Genomic DNA, 19,567 nt, shown 5'->3' on the forward strand with positions numbered 1-19,567 from the left:
CTCTTGGCGGCCGCATACGCGCATTCCAAACTGCCCACGACTCGGCAGGTAGCACGAGGTGGCCACAGAGCCGACGGGGGGTAGGCGGGAACTGCCAGGGCCAGAAAGAACCGTCCACAGGGTGCAACCGGGGACGAGAGAACAGGGGGCGGTTTAATGGCGCATAATCGAGCGATACGTGGGCGATGCGCTCGCGAAACGAGCGATTTCGAAAACGACAGACCACGGAGCCGCATTCTCAGCTCGGTCGATGGTCGAACGTGAAAGGGGAGCTGCTTCGTATATCATAATTGCCGCCAGGTGCAGGCGCGCGTCATCGACAGGGACACATCGCGCTGCCTGCGTTATGGAGTCTGGCTGAAAGGCTCGATAATTGATTGGAGAACGTGCAATAGACTATGCTGGAGTCGCGACGGGTTTCGCACTGACGTGACGATGTTGGTATGCGCGGTTTTTAATAGGGTTTATTGCAAATAGGAAGCGTGTTTGATTTAAAATCAATTAGATTCGGTTAGAATCAATTTGGTAGGCAAAAAATTTACATTGAAGCGTGGGTAGTGAGACGATGAATCGTTTTGTAAAAGAAAAAGGGTAATTGGGACTGTTGCGTGCGTTTTGTTGGTTTGATTTAACAGTGGATATGGAAGTAGCGATGCCTATGGAAGGAAATCTTTCTGATAGAAGTATGGTAGCAGTTTTGCTTCTCTCGTTTGATTTCGCTAGAATATCGTGAAAATAGAAAAACATAGAAGGTAACATGCTTTAAGAAGAAATAAAAACACGTAGATTAATTACTCGTATAAGGTAGGTACATGTCACGCTTCACTGAACGATTCACACTTCGTCTTAGCAATGTTTCAGCGCGACACTAAAAAAATATCTAAGAAAATCTTCTCACTATGTAGTTTCTCAATTATTCTCCTAACTTTCATCGCAAAATACTTTCGACAAAAACCATCATCGAATTTAACGCTCTCGTCCGATCAAACAACATCGTCTTATCCAGGCAAATCTCTCGACAGACAACAAATCGTTGAAAAGACAGCTGAAAAGAGATCGCGAGGAAACGAGGATCGACGCGTCGACGAGAAAGTGATCGGCCGCGTCCGTGTTTTCAGCAAACGATCGGTGTGTCGCGGGCGTGAAAACACGAACGTAGACAACCCGAGTCCGTCCGAAATTCTTCAACCGGCGAAACTGTTCTATACATGGCGGGGGCGGAAACTTTCGAAAGCGCCGTGGCTATCGCGACCTGGAACAACGTTAGCCCATTTCGTGAACCTTGTACGCGGACGATATACACGCCCAGGAACGATACGATAACGAGAGCGGAGTTAAGGGGCCTCAAATCCACGATCGCCGGAGCGTGAGATCGAACGTCGAGTCCCCACGATCGAGACGCGATTAAACAACCGATCGAGAGCGTTTTTCTCACGGCCCGGAGGTTTATTGGTCGCCAATGGCAAATCCGCTTCGCGATAAGCTCGCCCCAATTTCGAACTTGGCTTTTTCCTGGACGAACCTTTTCTTGTACGCGAAACGAGCCCCAAGAACGAGAACTCGGATCTTACGAATCGGTTTATGCAGCCCATCGATGACCAACAACGATCGAATGCAGTTAAATTCATTTTACGATATTTACGAGAAACGAGAAATCTTATCTTATTACCTGTTATCTGATTAACTTGGAAAATTATAGGAAACTATTAAAATTTTTAGAAATTATTACCTAATTTGTATATTCAAGGAGATGCAAATATCCTTGAAAAATGCGAAACTGCTATAATCTAACAGTAACCTGTTACATGCATATTACATTTGCAAAGAAAACAAAGTAAAATGGTATTTACGTTTCCTGAAATTTTCGTAATTATACCAATTATACGTAGAAAAGAAACGATCGTGCAACTGCTTGACAACCAGTGCTTGTTCCATACAAACGAGAAAAGTAAACGGACACCTGTCAAGCCTGTGTCAACGCGCATTAACAAGCTAGATTTCCCACGTCAGGTAGAGCTGAACAGGGTAGAAAAATGTGTCGAATAAAAAATAAAAGCTCACGACCATTCATACACTGGCGACACATTTTTTCTTTTTCTTTTTTTTTTCGCGGAGCAAGAGTGTTCGCGGTCGAACTCGTGGCGACCATTCTCGTCGAGATAAACGCGCGATTATGCCAGACCGACCCGCCAAACTCGTTCTACCGCGATCCAGCCGGCCACCGTAAACGCCGTGAATGGAAATGAGATTCGGACGAGGATAGTTACTGTATAGTTGCCTTACCTTCCCCTCCTCGTCCCCGCCCCTTCCTTCATCCCGTTGCGTAATTATTTCGCCTCGCACCCGTTCCGATTCACAAAGTGCAAGGAAGGAGGAGAGATAGAAGCGAGGATAAGGGGTGAGGGTACGTGGATAACAGCGAGCGTGGCTTTTAATTAATGGCGCCTGGAAATAAACGTGTCGCAAGGCCGATTTACGGGCCGGCAGCCCGTTGTAACGCGCGCGATTTATGGTAGCGCAGCGCCCGTTTCCTCATGATATTTAATACCGTTCGAAGAGAAGAGCTTTCATAGAACGCCTCGCAACCGTGCTTTCCTACGAGCTTACCACGAGGAATATGTGTCGAAAAAGGAGTCTCGAGAACGCGGTTATATTTGATGGAAAGACGCGTTTTATGAGCTTTGCGATATGGGTTACTTCGTGATTTAGAGTACCAGTGATAGTAAACTCGAGTTTTATAGCGCTTTTTCTCCCATTGCTACGTTGCTTCGGGGCTCTGCTTGCTAGAGCTTTAGATAATTTCGTATCATTTTCTATCGAAGGTTTTATTGAATTTCTTATGGGACGTACACGTTACTTAGAAATATTTGAACCTCGAAAAAAAAGCTTGACCACTCATCAATCTCAAATCGAAAACTATCGCAGAAAGCAATACGTCCCAACGTCGAAGAAACCTAGAAACGATATCCGTTAGACGACGCCGGATCGCTGGGTTACTCTTCGCTCCGACGAATTTCAACATGAAAGGTTTTATCGATCGTGCGAACACCGTAGAAGCGCGAGCACGCGAGCTGTATACGAAGAAACGTAAACAATTCTCCGAAGGATTTCCAACGAGATTCCGTGCCTATATAAGAAGTTTGTTAATATGTAAACACTGATTCACTCACCTTCTGTTTCTGTAGAATAATCCCAAACGACGTAAAAACCGCAATAGCTCCACTCACAAAAATCCACTTAAATCCCTCTCGACCAGCAACGTCCTTTTTCACTAAGTCCGATCGGCACACTTGTCACGATTTATTTAAGCGTCTCCAGGAACCACAACGAAACGAACAAAAATAACACGTGAATTCGAACGACTGATTCATCAACGATCGATTAACGACCATCCTACGAAAAATGGCAACGAAAAATGGCACGAAAACGTTGAATCGTCGATCAAAGAGAATCCGATGCATCCATAAAGTCGCGATAAACTCTACGAGCCGCTATTGATCGGAGCACGATGTCCCAGCCAACACCGCGAGTCGCTCATCGCGATCCCGTCGTCTCACGAAATTGCAGAACACGATCTCCGTTCCGGACTCAAATCCAACAGCGAGTCTAACTCCAGAGGACATCGTCCGTCGTCGTGTTACGCTTCGAACGAAGGACTTCACGTATATACGCGAGAAAACGGAGCACAACCGTACCCGACGACCTTCTTCGAGAAACTGACCTACGGCGAATCGCTCGCCACTGGAAGCTTCATTCACCGGCGATCGGTTGAATGGACCACACGCTCGTACGAGAAAAAATATCGCGTCCAATGCCACCTTCGATCACTTCATTTTCGTCGACTGTCTTTCGATCGAGCGACGCCCTTCGTCCCTTCGTTACTCAGCTGCGTTCCGTCGTCTCCTGAAACAGTGACCATCGATCCTCTGCTCGATCGTACATGTTGATCCTTCCAACGGTTCATGGGCTCGAAACTGGTTCATCGGGAGAGCCACGAGCTAACGATTCACATTCGGTACGATCGATATTCGTTGATACAATTATCGAGGTAACGTTTTATATATCGTTCTGGTATATCGTGATCGATCACGGTTGGTTGTTGGAACTAGCACCAGAGTATCGAAAATACGTGAACACGTGTCCGTCTGAAGTGTGTGGCTGCGAGTGTCCTGCGAGAGGATGTCGCGACGCGCTACGAGACGCTCGATCGGATCGTAACTGCGGCCACGACGGCAATGCCCCCGCGTCGAGCGCTATAGCGCCGCTGACGCGCTCGAACCCTGAGCTCCTCTCCCCACCACCAGACACATCCCCACTCCGCCGACACTTTTCCGACCGCGCTCGCCACTCTGCTTGCTGCCACTCGCTTCTACTCGCTTCTACTCGCTTCCCATCCGCGACACATTCACCCTGTACCGCACGCACTCCCGCCTAACGTACGGTGTCGCGGTTTCACGGGTGGGATGGTAATTACAGAGATACGTTTTTTTTTTCATTTCCTCCGCTCGTTTTTGATGGAAGAGAGGCTGGTTTTGATCAAAGTTGGGGGTTGATCATTCCAGGCGTGGCGATGGAGTGACGAAGTCGCGGATAAAAAGGGCAGTTGAAAGAAATTTTGTTCCAGAAAGTAAAGTGATGAGATCGGTTTTATAATTCTGATGTCATTTGATTGATACGAGAGAGTATTTTAATAGGGTAGACTCGTTTGATTCGAAGATACGTTTGTTTAAAAATTGTTACTAGATTTCAGAAGTATAGTTAACGACACTGACTCAAAGATATATCTAAGTTTTCTAAAACTAACTGTCAAAGACGTGAAAGTTTAGAAGAAACCAACGGTGTAATTAATGTTAATACGATGATGTTAACGACGATCAATATTTTTGAACTATTCAAAATAATCAGAACACTGTGTGTCTAATATCATAATCAAATAAAAATGGATTTATTCGATAGATGAAGTACATAATCCAATTACTATAGGATTAATCAATAATATATGTGTGGAATTCTAAAATTGCTCATTTATAGAAGACAACAGTTAAATCCACTAAATAAATTAAAAAAAGAATTTCAATATGTCGAAACATAAAAAATCGCGTTAAATACACAATAAATCCAACCTGACTCACGAACTACGCTTGTTCTTCCGAACAAGGATTCATTAATTCCACATTCCAGAGCTTCCGACACTTTCACGGCACTCCCTTGATCAATTCTTTTGTTTTAGCAGCGAGGAAGTGGCATCACGATCAAAGTCCAAAAGACGAAGAATTTTTCATAAAATCGGTGGAACGGGATTTTCGCGTAACCAGAAACGAAGGCGTCGAAATGAAAAATTACCGTCTGCCCGACAACCAAGGGTAGTAACCTCCGTTCACCCTGCAGTCGGAAGTTCAACCACTCGACCAAGACTATAACCCCGCCCTTACGCAACGCACCGAATGCCGACAAGCTTTCGAAATTCGCCGTACCACCATAGGTAGAATAACAAAGGCTGGAAGAATCGCCATTATTCGGCGAATTGCGTCCCTTCGCGACTACGGCGAAACAATGCCGTCAGCGTGCTGTCATCAACACACGTTGCAAGCTTGTGCAGGTGAAATTGAATCCTACAGTTGTAAACAAAATGATGGAAGATCTGGTGTTTACGAATTTGTAAACTATAGAGGTCTTTGATTAATCTAATTATGACGAATGCGAATAGGCTTAATATCCTGTTCGCCGCTAATTCCTCCATGTAAATTTTACGATTTTTGGAAATTTCAAGAAACATATAGCGTCGTAACATATTTCAACGATAATTTCCAGTGACAAACACAACTTTTTCTTCTCAAACGCTATCGCTTAATTAGTGTTACAAAACAATTATAAAGGATGTGGTGCTAACGAAATAATAATAATTGAAAAATTTCGGAGTAGATGGAAATTACGTGAGTCCAATAATAGGATGGACGCGCGTGAAGGATGGTCTTCGGAGTCTGCAGACCGCGTATTTTCAGGGCCGAGGCACAGTTGCCGCAGCCGCGGTCTCGGTGCTACTTTGTGCTAGGTTGTACCTTGCCTGACCTAGCCGTTGCCGGGCACACAGCACGAACATGGAAAAATATGTAAATATCGGGACTCATCCATTATCCAACGCGGAGAGAGAAACGGAAGAAGAACGAGAAAGAGAGAGAGAGAGAGAGAGAGTAAAAGAGAAGGGAGGTCCGCTTGCTCGCGCACGTGACTGCTAGACGGGAGGGTACAACGACCCTTACCTTGCTGTTTTAGCAACGCGTATCGATTGAGGTGCAACTGTGACTTTTTTTTAATTTGGTCAACTTCATCTTTTTCTTCTCTCGTATACACATAAACGAAAATTTATTTTTGGAATTAATTGGTTTGCCCGTAGTATGCCACTATAGTGCAAGTCATCTAGGATAATTAAAACGAAATGGAAGATTTGTTGCAAAACTCTAATGCCTTGCGCCCTTTGGTAATACGATTGATAATACCTAAATCCATTTAGAAAATAATAATCGACTTAATCCCTCTGTTACTGTTCTAAACTTTCACTGATCACCAAACAAAGTATAATTCCTCTATATTGCTTTAAAATGCAGATTATGATAGCAACCCAGTTATCAACACTTTCAAATTCCTAAATTATCTGCATTTTTTCGCATGTTGCTCACGAACGTTCTTGTTAAGGTGCTCGTTTCAGCTCATAGTAGATTCAGAGACGATCGTAAATTTATACGACTTTTCGCTGGCATATTGTTCGTTACGTAGTCTAAATCTCCTCCGGCTATTTTCAGGTGGAATTACTGGGGTGCAGGCAAAATGCTACAACAGTCGTAATGACGTCTGTTCGAGGAACTTAGCCCACCCGTGTCTTTGGAATAATGCACGGATAAAGAACACGTGAAACGCATCAATACCGTAACGATCGTGCCCTTTCCCATTGCGCAATCGCGAAACCGCCAATCGGGAAAATATCGTAGACGCTATCCTATCATCGCCCGTTCGACATTTCGCCGAGCACACGCTGTTCCATATGCATGAAGATCCTCATCATACGCTGGCGTTACGAGTCGATGCATTCTCGCGAGAAACGGTAACGCAACAACGAGGGCAGTTCTCTAACTGCTCTTCAGCCCGAAAGTTTCCCTACACCCCCACTTAAAAGTACATACCGCATACATATCAAATACCTACGAACTTATGAGCACGAGTTAGGTATACAATCGATACCGGAGATTCGTTTAACGAAAGCCAACCTGCCACGTCGATCAGAAACGTCTCTTCTTTAAAACCGGAGCAAATACTCTGCAACATTGGACCCTTGCATAGCACTTATAGCATAACATCCACTCGTTTCAAGGGAAATGAACAGCCCTCGAAGAGGCAGCGAAGCACGCCACGGATCGCGGCGGATTTAATTTATAATCAAGGGGAACGGTCGCGCGTGTACGATACGTAGCTCGCGTTCCGGATCGCTCGGGGGAAGAATCGCGATATTCCAATCGGCGTGACGACGTGATACGCAATTAATCCATCGGGCGCGTCAGAGTCTCGCGCCAGCCAAGAATAATGACGCGTATTGGAAGAGGGTCCTCGCGCGCTCCGTCAGGTAGTCGTTCGATTATCTCGCGCGTGTGACTCGCGCGGCGGCCGCGAGCGCGCTGTGGCCACGTCGTGACCGAGGATTATGATTAATGGCGTTGCTATCAGTGCGTGAACGGCGCAAAACGAAGACAAATAGCTGTGCGGACCTCTTTAAACGCGTTCACCATGGATCCGCTGGTGTTCCATCGGAAACGGCTGTAAACAGACGCGAAATTATCGAGTTCCCGTAGCACAGGCTGGCCGTGCCTGGTCGCCAGTCCCTTCTGGCGATCCAATTAATGAGTACGCGCCGAAAGGTGCGCCTTCCAACGCTACCACCTTTCTCGTTCTCGTGGCTTGTTCGTTCGTCTTTCGTCGGAGGAAAATGTTGTTTTCTGTACGTACGGGTCCGTTCGCGTCGATTAGGTGTTTCGTCGATGACGCGTCGCGTGAGAAAGAGAGAGTTGGAAGGGAGAGCCGACGCCTTCTCGACGTATGGAAACCGTGTATCTGATAATTGAATCACCTTTGGGTCAAGTTCCGATTAGCGGCGTGAATTTCGCGCCAACCGAGATACGGTTTTTAATTAATGGAACTATGTGGGAGAAACGTTTTTGACCAGCGACTATGTCTGATTAAATGGAGATAGTGAGATGGAAAGTTTACTTTATCGTGTCTTATGGGTTCTGTTTGAATATATAAATCTTCAACGATATCGATCGATTTAATTTGTTCGATGTAGCCTGCTCTACCTTTCAATTTCGATCTGTATAACCGAACGTGTTTTATCTGTTCGAATTAGTCGATTTCCAGTTAGAGGAACAGTGGTAGAAATGATAAAATCTTTAATTTGAGGAGAGTGTGATGTCATGCATTGATATAGAAGATCTATGTGCTTCTAAATATCGACAACACGTAACCGTACAGACTTGAAAATTCTTAACAAAATCGTCTAGGTAAATGAGAATCTTACGTTTCCCCAATCACCGACGACAACTACCAACGAAAGATCGATGAATCTCTCAAAAATTTATTCTAATAATAGAAGAAAAACAATAGCTTGGAAGACCAGGTAGGTATAATACAATATTTAAAGACTAGTTCGTGAACAAATTCTTGAAAACGTGCTCCAAATTGAACATGCCATCGAATCTGGAGAACACGAAGAAGGAAAATCATTTGTAGGGTAATCGAGGTTAAAGAGGGGAAAGAGAATATGCCAATCACAGCCGGGAGTCGATATCGAATGTCAGGAGAAATCGGTAGACTGCAAGACGCCCTCCAATATCCGTGTCCGTTCCTACTTTTAACTGCATAATTTGAAGCGTAACTTCGCGCCGGACTCGGTTCCATTCCCGAGGAGGCTTATCTCTGGCTTCCACGTGGCGAAGCTTGCGCTCCGTTCTCGGCGTAATTAAAAGTCTGCCGTCGTCGATCAAACCCCCAGCCACCCCCGCGAGCTCCTCGTGTCGCAGAGAAGCCCGGGAAGGCGCCACGAAAGTTCCAACTTTCCAACTTTCCGCGCCTTGCACTGCACCAGCCTGTTACCACCGGAACCGACCGTGAACTCGCGCCTTCCCATTTCCATTTCCGACCCTGAGCCGCGTTTCGCGCTCTCGATGCCGCTGTTGCGATTACAAATGCTATTTTTATCTTTGTTTCTCTTGTGCGTTCATGTGTGGACGTAAATTAAGAAAAAAAAGGAGGAAGTACATAATAGTCGATTTTTTGATCAGAAAGATACAAGCACGAAGAATCGTGAATTTTAAGATTAATTTTGAGAAATAGTGTTTGCGATATCGTCGTTTTTCTCCACTTTTAAGGTTACGTGGTTGACCAATCTGCCCTCCGAGTGACTCAAATCGAAAAGCTGATCGGTAACGGTGCCATAATCTACGGACGAGATCAAACAGTGCAGCAATAATCGAGTAAAACAAACTTGGAGAATACAAGCACATGGATATGTATAATCTTCAAGTCTTGTAATATTAGAGAGGACGAAGGAAGGTAAATTGAAACGGTATATTAAAATTCTCACTTCGAACACGATACTCGTTACATCGAGGCGGGAATTAATCGTTGGCAACGAAAGACCGGGATTCGATGGTTCTTCCCACGGACGCCAAAGTTGGTGAATCACGCACGCCTCGCCAACTTCCGACAGATCTTCGGTGGAAGGCCCGAGCAACGCGCAATTATTCCTCGCATGCCCGGCTATTGCGTGAGAGTAACGAGGATCCGTATTGTCTGTACGCATCGAATTGGTTCGCGGCACGTTTAACGGAATATATACATCATTATGAAAGTACGCCGTTCGATACACGGAATCCCGTTTCCAAACATTCCCTGCCAGAAATCGCTCGTTTCGCTAGAGCAACTGCTTTCATCAATATCCATGTCACGTTGAGCATTGAACTCTCTAGTTAAGTTCAAATGATCGATGGAAAAAGTGAAAAACATTTAAGTGACTTAAGGAAAAGCAACAAGCCGATGGATATATCTAGAATCCATTATTACACCTTTCAGCTCTGAAAATATGTAGAAACTCGGGAAGCAACGTAGAGATAGCAATTTCTAGTAATAGTGCACAAATTATATAAATTAATGGCAAATTAGCGAGTAAAAGTAGCAGTTAACTTCTTATGACATCTAGCTGTAAATTATCTGACAAAAAGTTTACCACCACTCAATTAGGACTAAATACGTGATTCGTCGATGTAGCCATTGATTTGAATATCAGTGCTTGAATTAATGAAACTAATTTTCTTGATTTAACTTGTGATTTACAAATTATTCAACGCGAATATAAAAGACTTTTCTAGCTTTTATTATTCTGATAATTATGAACGTTAATATTATTGGCAAATCGATTTTCATAATTTCCATAACTGAACCAATCACATAAAGTACAATTAACGTTAAATTGGATTCTTTCGAAAATAAAGAAATATCTACAAACTTTACGACACGTCATATTTCACGCGAGATAAATGCCCCTCATAAACTCCAAATAATATCATGTTACGCACAACATACTTCAACTACCGTTCAAACATTCACCGACATTGATCAATCTTGTAACACGAAGCGTGTCTTCGACGATCATTAAGTTCCATCGATTCGATTCGCGATTACGTAAACACAAGGATACTTCTTGGGCCGTGACTCCGCACCAAGACCTGGGTAACATCCTCGACGGTAATTGCGCGTAACAACCAACGGATACACGCCGATCCACGAAACAAGGTTGCCGGAAGTGGCGGCCGATCAATAGGTAAATAGGCTAATCGCTGTTTCGTTCGTCCTGAATGGAGTTTCGAGTGGCGCGAGCGGCTCTACGCGAGCCAACTATTCAACGGTTTATCGATTCGCCGGAAATCACACGCTCGATAGACCCCAAAACGTCGACCTCGACCTGACTGCACGCAACAACACGTGCACGCATACCAACACGCGACCGAATAGTCGATGGACCCGAGGTTCCATTCGTGCAATCGCGTCTTAATGGCCTCGCGCACAATGCGAGAATCGGTCCCTGAATGGAGTGAAATCGATAAGAAATTTACCACGCGGTAAACATGCAGAGAAATTGCCACTCGATGAGCCGGAATTGAACATTACGCCGATTGAGTTACAGCGAACATAGGAGTCGAGGAATGATCATCGAGAGGGTGGCGAACATGTGATGTTTATATGTCAAGGTTGTGTTCTCGTAGTAAGAATATATCGAGAGTACCAATAGAGAACTAAGCAGAACCGTAAATTCCGTAAGCACCGGGCAGCAGTAAAAACTGACTTGGTTAAAAACATCCGAATGAATACTCCATAAGAGAAAACATGCTGAAACTATTTTCTATAGATTTTTCAATCTTTAATGTAACTCTTTAAGGCTAAAACCGAAATACTTTCAGATGGAAACAACCAAAGATTGGATATTAATATCATCTGTTGAGTAAAATATAAAGAGCAGCTAAAAATAATAAAGTACTTTCCTTTGGATATCATTAAAAACCCCCGTAGGGGTTACCAAAAATTGCCGTAGCCGATGGTCTTTCACATCGTCTTGGCGGGGTATTGGTAAAAGTTTTCAACTAGCAATAATCGCACCTCGGTAGAACCTCATTGGTTACGATATCGCCACTGCGCAAAGCTGAAGATTCAACCTGTCCTGATTCCAGATATAACATTCCGCGGACACTTTTACATGCGAGAAACAACACGAATCGAGCCGCCATCTAGTTCTCGAGGATCGAACTAACGTTCTTCTCTACACGCTGTACATAACCGTGTTTTCACCCCTGTTCAAAGTTACTTTACCCCTGTTGAGGAAGTGAACAATCGATTCTAAAAATACTTTTGCAAATTTATTAATATATCTGAATGAACGAGAAATTTCTCGATGACGTTACATACTTTTCGTTAGCGATAAATCATGCCTACGATTATTATATGTATATCTCATTGACCAAAGATAGAAATGTAAATGCTTCAAACGACCATGCTTGATAACCGTTGCATTTCGTATAAAAAGCCGAAAGATATTAATTCAAAAAGTTGTACGAGTTTAAATTATACGCTGAGCGGCTGTATTTAATCGTCACAGCTCGAGTAAAAAATTAATTTATAGACATTCGTAACACGAGCGAAGTGGAAAGTAAATGAGTGCTTCCCGCAGCCCTCCTGTAATTATTCTACCACGCATGGTAGTGAGATTTATTGTAGGTTTTTCTAAGTGTAATAGCGCACGCATTACCCTTTCATCAAGAAGTTATGCTGAAACGAGCCTGTAAACACAAATGGTACACGTATTCAATCACGTCGCAAGTTTCTCTCGAATTCATAGGAAGCGCTGGAACCCCGATTCCTTTCGATTTTATACAATTCCATATGCATGTTAACGTGGATCTATTCAAAAAGACAATTGCAAAATAGGTCACAGTCTGACGAATTCGTCTCACGATTATTAAGAACATAATCCTAACGTACGTAAGTACTGGCATCAGAAATACCAGCACGACGTAATGATAATAATTATCAAGTTTTTTCACGATTGTCGTATTTTCTCGCGAAACGCGGGAAAACATGATTGCTCCAATCACGATCGTATCTCACCACGTGCAAAATTTCTACCGTGAAAATCATTCCGCGTGCACGCACGCGCCGGACGCAAACACCAGCGATATACACTTTCTCCGACGACTTTACGTTTTCATACGCCCACGACTAGATTATTACCGGTTTCCGATGTTATCGCGAAAAGCTCGCAACGAGACGGCGAGTTTTCCCGCGCCTTTAACACAACCCGCCTTAGTCGAATTCGCCTAAATCCAACCCAAAACGACAAATCGTCTAAATAAGGTTCTGATTACCCTGGATGCATTTTCTGACAGACTGTCGTCTTAATATAATATTTATATATATAATAAAACATCAGAACGCCGAAATGCATACATTCATAGATATCTTGACGCACGTATTGGTCAAAACACTACCCTAAACCTAATGCAGCGTCATTACGATTTGCTGGTAGTAAAGCTACGCGAGTCGACGAGATTATATTATTAATAATGCAATTCACACAGGTGTACGAGCCCGTTATTGGAGATATAGACGTGCAAAATTACACAAGACTGTTGCTGTAAGGTCCGATATAGACTAGCGATTTTTTTAAGTTGCGTCCTCCCTGTTTTTAATTGGGAAAACAAAGAAAGACGTACGAAGCAGCGAGAACACAGCGTCAAAAAGTCGCTCGTCTGCAACGGATCCAAAATCGCAACGACACCGCATCCTTCGCGTGCATCCTCGTCTAGTAACAAAAACTTCACGTTGTCGCATACCTGTCGAGCGGTCGAAGACTTCATGAAACAACGCATCGATGCTACTCGTGCTTTGCACGAATCGAAGAATAGCACAATAGAAAAACGAACTTAGAACGCATTCTCACGCGACGCGGCGTAATCGCGGCACGAATAAACCGAACGGTCATTAGAAGGCGACGTCCGCACATGTGCGAGATACATCTCCGATACTCAATCTCCTCGGCGATCAATCACGTTGAAAAGTACCGCGCGCTTTCACTGCGAACGCAGCGCCGCTGTTTTCGTACGCCTCTGTCATCAATATCACGCGAACCAACTCCGCCAGATCGATTACTGACGGTAATTATTTAATTTCCCGCGCGATCTCGCGCGGCCCACATCCACGGCTGCCGATCCATTATCATCAGGGCATTATTCTCTAGCACCTGCTCCGCTCGACTCTATCGGCTCTCCCCTCTCCCCCCTGCATGGATTAACGAGCCACGCGGTAATAAGTAGTGAGGGGGGGAAGAAACTGCTTTTAGAGATTCAATTACGTTATCCGCATGGTAGCGTAATGATAATGGTCTTCGACTGGTTCTCGAATTTAGTTGCGTATATACCAGCGAGGTAACGAACGAGGAAGCGCGTCGGTAAGAAACATTCTCTCTCATAAATATCCCAGTTCGCCTAGCTTATGGTAATCTATCCGTTGATCTAATTTGGTCCGAAAAGGAACGTTCTGGCATAATTAGACCTCGTGCGTGTAACGTTGCTCGATTTATCGAGGTTTACAGATACACAGTTTGATTTCTTATTTCCTCCGAGAGGAGACTCTTTTCGACGCCTGACTGATCGTTTCGTGAATTATTAAAATTTCAAGAAAATGATACTTATAGGCTTTCAAATGTATGTATGTTTAGATAAGCAACGACAGATTCGTAGAAACCACTACCAACGACATATGTTATCTGGAATTCAACATCCTGGAATATAGGACCTTGCTCGACGACCGGGGACTCAAATTCGCAGTTGCCAGAAATTTCAGACAACGTCATGAGATGGAAGTTACGTGAACGGTCATAAGGTACCAGAGATATCGAGGTATGCAACACCCTAGATTTACAGATCACCGTACCGCGTATATTGATTTCGATAACGTCATTTACATCGAACGTAATGGATCCAATGTCTATATCAGGTTCAATGAGCCATTTGTGCAAGCTCCTGCAATTTCTGGACGGTATACACGGCGTTCTAAGTATGACATTTCACCTACACTCTACGTGCTTAGAATCAGTTGCAACGACTTCTACGAATCTCCAAGTACCTATAACAGACCGTGATCTTAACATTAACCATATCGAATTCTAGGAACCTATGATCAACCGCATCACATTCTACGATTCTATGCCTATCGACCATTAAGCACCATAATTGGAAACTCGTTAATCCAGTATTACACAAATCATAAATTATTACCTTGCTCAATACGACACCTACAATTCTCAGAAACTGTTCGTTTCAGGCACCAACCGAAGTTCCATCTATTTTGAAACCAAAAAGCTCGGTTTCCATCGAACTGAAGGCACATGCTAAAGGCAGCCAAAGAGATTCTAATTCGCGATGCCGACATGAACAGTTCTTCCTGGACGTCGCGGCTCACCGCTTATTACAAGGCGTGTAATGGGCTTCCGCGCGGGCGACTCGAGGCTTCCCTGACTTGAGATAACGAGCGACGAGAAAAGGACCGCGAGCAGATTAACAGTACCGACTGTCGGGACCCGATCCGATTAAACCGCGCATAATAAATCGCCGAGAGTGCGATCATTCAATTAATAGCTGGCGATGCAGCTCCGTGAAAACTGCTTCGTATCGCGCCTTTTCTTTTAAATATCGCACCTACGTAAACCGTCACGTTCACGCCTGATAAGAAACTCGCGCCAGCTCTATACTACTTGCTTCTAATTGCTCTTTCTACGTACTGGGTGACCAGATTGTAAAAGACTTATAGCCTATGACAAACGTTCGAGTTCTTAGGATTACTTACTATTTGAAATTTTTCGATTACTTACTTCTTTGTTCTTGCGTAAGATCGCGCAAACTTTCTTATTTTGCTTTTTCGCGAAGTTTTCAGTCTTGCATATATCAACGACGAAGAAGATATCCGTGTTATACAAATCACTGTGTATAACTCATTTGTCCAACTTTTTATCAGAATATTGTTTCATTAGCACACGGGTAAAGTGGTCGATGAGATGCGGCGATTCATAGTACTTGAATCATAACAGTAATTATAATGGACATCGGACGTTCTAGCTGCTAACGATGAGAGATTCCACGAGGTTTAATGGCAATACCGTAAATTCCAGGCAACGCGTGTAACACGAGCGCATAGACGAAGTGTTCGCGAGCTCCTCCGGCGAGCTTAATAAAACGATGCGCCAGCTGGAAAACGAAGAATGTGCTGTTTCGAGCATTTAACACGTGGTCTATCTCACGTGTATTCGAGTATTCCCCGGACTTTCGAATTTTATATCTTTCTTCTACGTATTCTTCACGAGGAATATCTCAAATTAAAAACAAAGCTATACCTAATTGACTTAAGACATAAAACATCAAATAAAATACAACATCATAATCTAGATATAACGTTAATTTAGATGATCTCGGCGGTTAGATATGAAAATTAATAAGTTTCCTCTTTACATAAATCGGAGCGTTCTCTAATTTGATGCCTCTGTAATCTTTAGAATAATATTCGATATTTTAAGCTTTTAGAAACAGTCACCAAGATAACTTTTCTCATCGTTGTGTTTCCCGTTTCCTGTACGGTTAATCACCCGGCGTATCCTCGAGGGAAGAACGCGTTTCACGCGTAAAATTTCACAAATTCGAAACTAGAAACGTCACACGAGCGTGAAGGCTCGCGCGCGTCAACGGCGACAAGAAAGAGCAGGCCGCAGGGCATCGCAAAGAGGATGTATCCCGGCGTGAAAGCGATGGCATTCCATTGGGAGAAATAGATCGAACCACGGGAAACGGACTCGTTAGCGACCAACGAATCTCGTCCGGCGTATGATTGCTTTCTCATGCCGGTCACCGCTGGCTACCGTTTGACTCGACGATTTACGAACACCACTTTCTCCGTTCCAACGACGTTATCCAACGTAACCTGGCGTCAAAGCTAAACATCCAACTCTGATCGATCCGAACAACCTACTACGCGTTATGTCACTCGCTATTCGCAAATTGAACCGGTTGAACTCAAAGAACGGAAAGTTTCTAGTAGTTTGTTCGTTCATCTTCGTAATCTAGAGGATATAATCCTTTAAAGAGAAATGAGAGAACGTTGAAAGCTATACGTAATTCAAATGGATATATACGAGAAGAAATTGAATTTTACTATACGTAATTGAAGATTTTCATAGCAATACTTACAGTCGAATAGAATCGAACGAAATAATTCTTCGTTGATTCCGATAATTCCTAACACGTCAATCTTTTTATAGTTAATCTTCTAATAGTTTCTCAGTATCTCGTTCTTCGATAAATAGCCTAATACTTCTAAGCAGGGGTGTACATCGCAATTTACCAGTTTTTAGATATCAAAACGCGACGAGAAACCTGGACTGCAGGCCAGAGACAGAAGGATGGTGTTCAAGGTGAAAGGCTGAGGAAGTTGAGCTCCAATTAAATTGTATCTCCTTTAAGAGGGCCGCTGCCGTTACAGATAGCCCGCGTGCCGCTTGTTTAAGGCAGAACGCGAGCGAGAGCTCGCGGGTACAGCTCTCCCCCGCGTGTAAGAGAGCGAGCACACGAACGAACACACCGGCTACCGCAACCGGAGGAGAACAAGCTTATGAAGCAGCGCCAGTTTTTGCCCCGTCCGCAACGTTATGGGACTAATTTATTAACTACCCGATCGAGCATCACGGAACCGTTCCACCATCGGCTGCCTTCGGCCTTCGTACGCGTACAGGCTAAGCCACTCGCAAGAAACTCGCGTAATCTTCCTTCCAATCTTCGTGAAACGCAAGCCGTTTGATTCGCCAACGTTTCATCACGCCACTTTCTTGCCCAGCCTAGAACCATCGTCTCAAGGGTTTCAAGACTGATTTCACGGTAATTTCAAGGGGATCTTAATCGATTGGACGCTACGCTTTTGGAAGCGGATGGTGAGTGTTACATATTAGACTTCATGCATCATTGCTTTGGAATCTTGAGAAAGTCTTCTAATTTTGTTTTTGATGATCTAGGTGGTCTTGATACGTTTGTTGCAACGAGACGTTTCCTTTACTTCGAGGAGAGCATCGAATGACAATGTTGATTAGGGAAATTGATTCCGTTTAGGCTAAGTTTCGCGAAAAAAATTATAACATTTTTGATATTATAGCTGAATGCAAATAGAGCGAATCAGAAATAACGTTTCATCTCTTCGCGATATCTCTGATACGCCGTGGCGTGTCAAACTTTCCCGTGTCAAAGTGATACAAAAATGTCATTCGACATCAGAAATTGAAATATCTTGTATTGTTAACGAAACTTGTCGTATCTCGATTTTAGTACAACGCGAATTGTTTCCTTTTTAGCTATTGTGTACAAAAATTTTCGAAATTCAATAAAACGTCGAAGATCGAAGAAACGTCAAAAACACTTCCTATCCCAGCAATCTTATTGCTACAAGCTTTCGCCTAACTTTCCTCGGTCCTTGCCACAAGGAGAGACGCGATTTCTCAATAAGTTATTGGTTGCCACGTTGAGATAAGTACCTCGTTGACAAACTGAATTGCAAGATCGAGGAAGCACGAAGGCAAGCAGACGGAAACAAGCGCATCCTTGGTATAGCCATGGACGTAGGCCAGGCCCCGTGATAGGATGACAAGCCTCGCGGCGTATCTTATCGCGATCTCCCATCGAATCGATACGATAGGAGGGAGGGGGGTCCATGCGTAGTTATGCGTTTTACGTTGGCGAGACTGTCCACGCGAGTTACCAGTTACCCCCTCCCCCCGCCACGTTTCTAACTAGCTATTAGAAATTGGTCGCAGTTTTTACGCGCGCGGATTCAACGCGACCCGCCTCGTTGTCCGCTCGATCGCGCTTACGTAAATAAAACAAAAATTCGCCGCCGCGTTTCCTCGCTTTCCTATTCATTATGTAAAAGCGGCCCGTTTGGAAAATAACACTTGCTTCATTTATCTTCTATTCCCGCTGCTCCCCTCGCTTCCCGGCGCGGCGTTGCTCGCGCGGATGCAGGAAGAGGAGAAAGGCTCTCTCGGACCCGAGAGATTGAATCTTCCACGAACAATGAGCCGCTGTGATACGCGTAAGCGATGCCAACGCAGATACCACCCGTTTCTCGCAGCGAAAGAAGAGGCAAAAAGGAACGCAAAGCTATCGACTTTTCTTCGATTTCTTCGCAGCTCGACACTCGCAGGTGATTCTAGCTGGATTAGGTTCGTGGCTGAAGCGGTTATCCAAAGGATAACGAACGGGTCGGGTAGTCATTGGAGTACTTGTCATTCTTATTCGAAAATCGGTTTAAAGATTGAGCGGTAGGATGTTCTGATGCACACATTGCCTCAAAATTCTGTAAGTTTCGAAGAAATGAATATCCAAGCTTCCGCTGTTCCACAGATTTTTCAAGTTCCCGTCGAAGAATCTTCGACGAACAACGAACGGTAGCTGGAAAGCGAGGAAGGCTCATTGTCTCTCGCATGGAGGTCGGTCCTCGTTTGGTAGCCAGCAAGTAGGTAGGTAGGTAATGTAACCAGTCGCATACGTAACCGATTGGTCGCGGGTTAAGTAGCTGGTAGCAGCACGCGGATACTGTCTCCGCGGTATCGATATATCACGCGGTGCGAGGCGGTCGAGCCTCGAGCGTGTCGTCGATCCCGTGAGCACGAGCCTCGCTTTACCTGTGCAGGCGAAAACTCGCATACCAATAAGCGGCGCGTGAACCACGTATGCGTTGGCCCTGTTCAACGAAACCTTAGAATTCCCCATGGCCTGATGCGCGTGCGTTCGGCGGTGACAAATGGTTCATAATGAAAAGATTTCTCCACGGTAACATTTTAGTAAGTTTTTCATGACGAGTTCATGTTCGATAACGAAACCGTATTGAACGAGGTCAGGGTTAGGAAAGGGAACGAACATCTGACGAGTATTTGTGAAAT

General features: G+C 44.3%; 1 protein-coding gene and 1 non-coding gene across 5 annotated transcripts in view; both read right to left on the bottom strand.

The window, feature by feature from the left end:
- Positions 1–19,567, bottom strand: part of LOC117153763 (uncharacterized) — a 302,729-nt gene that overhangs the window by 210,633 nt on the left and 72,529 nt on the right. The window lies entirely within an intron of this gene.
- On the bottom strand, positions 11,602–11,742 carry LOC117153764 (U4 spliceosomal RNA). Its single transcript, XR_004463669.1, has one exon. It is a non-coding gene; the product is annotated as a U4 spliceosomal RNA (small nuclear RNA).

Source organism: Bombus vancouverensis, chromosome 1, assembly GCF_051014615.1.
Source record: "Bombus vancouverensis nearcticus chromosome 1, iyBomVanc1_principal, whole genome shotgun sequence".
Taxonomy (NCBI): domain Eukaryota; kingdom Metazoa; phylum Arthropoda; class Insecta; order Hymenoptera; family Apidae; genus Bombus; species Bombus vancouverensis.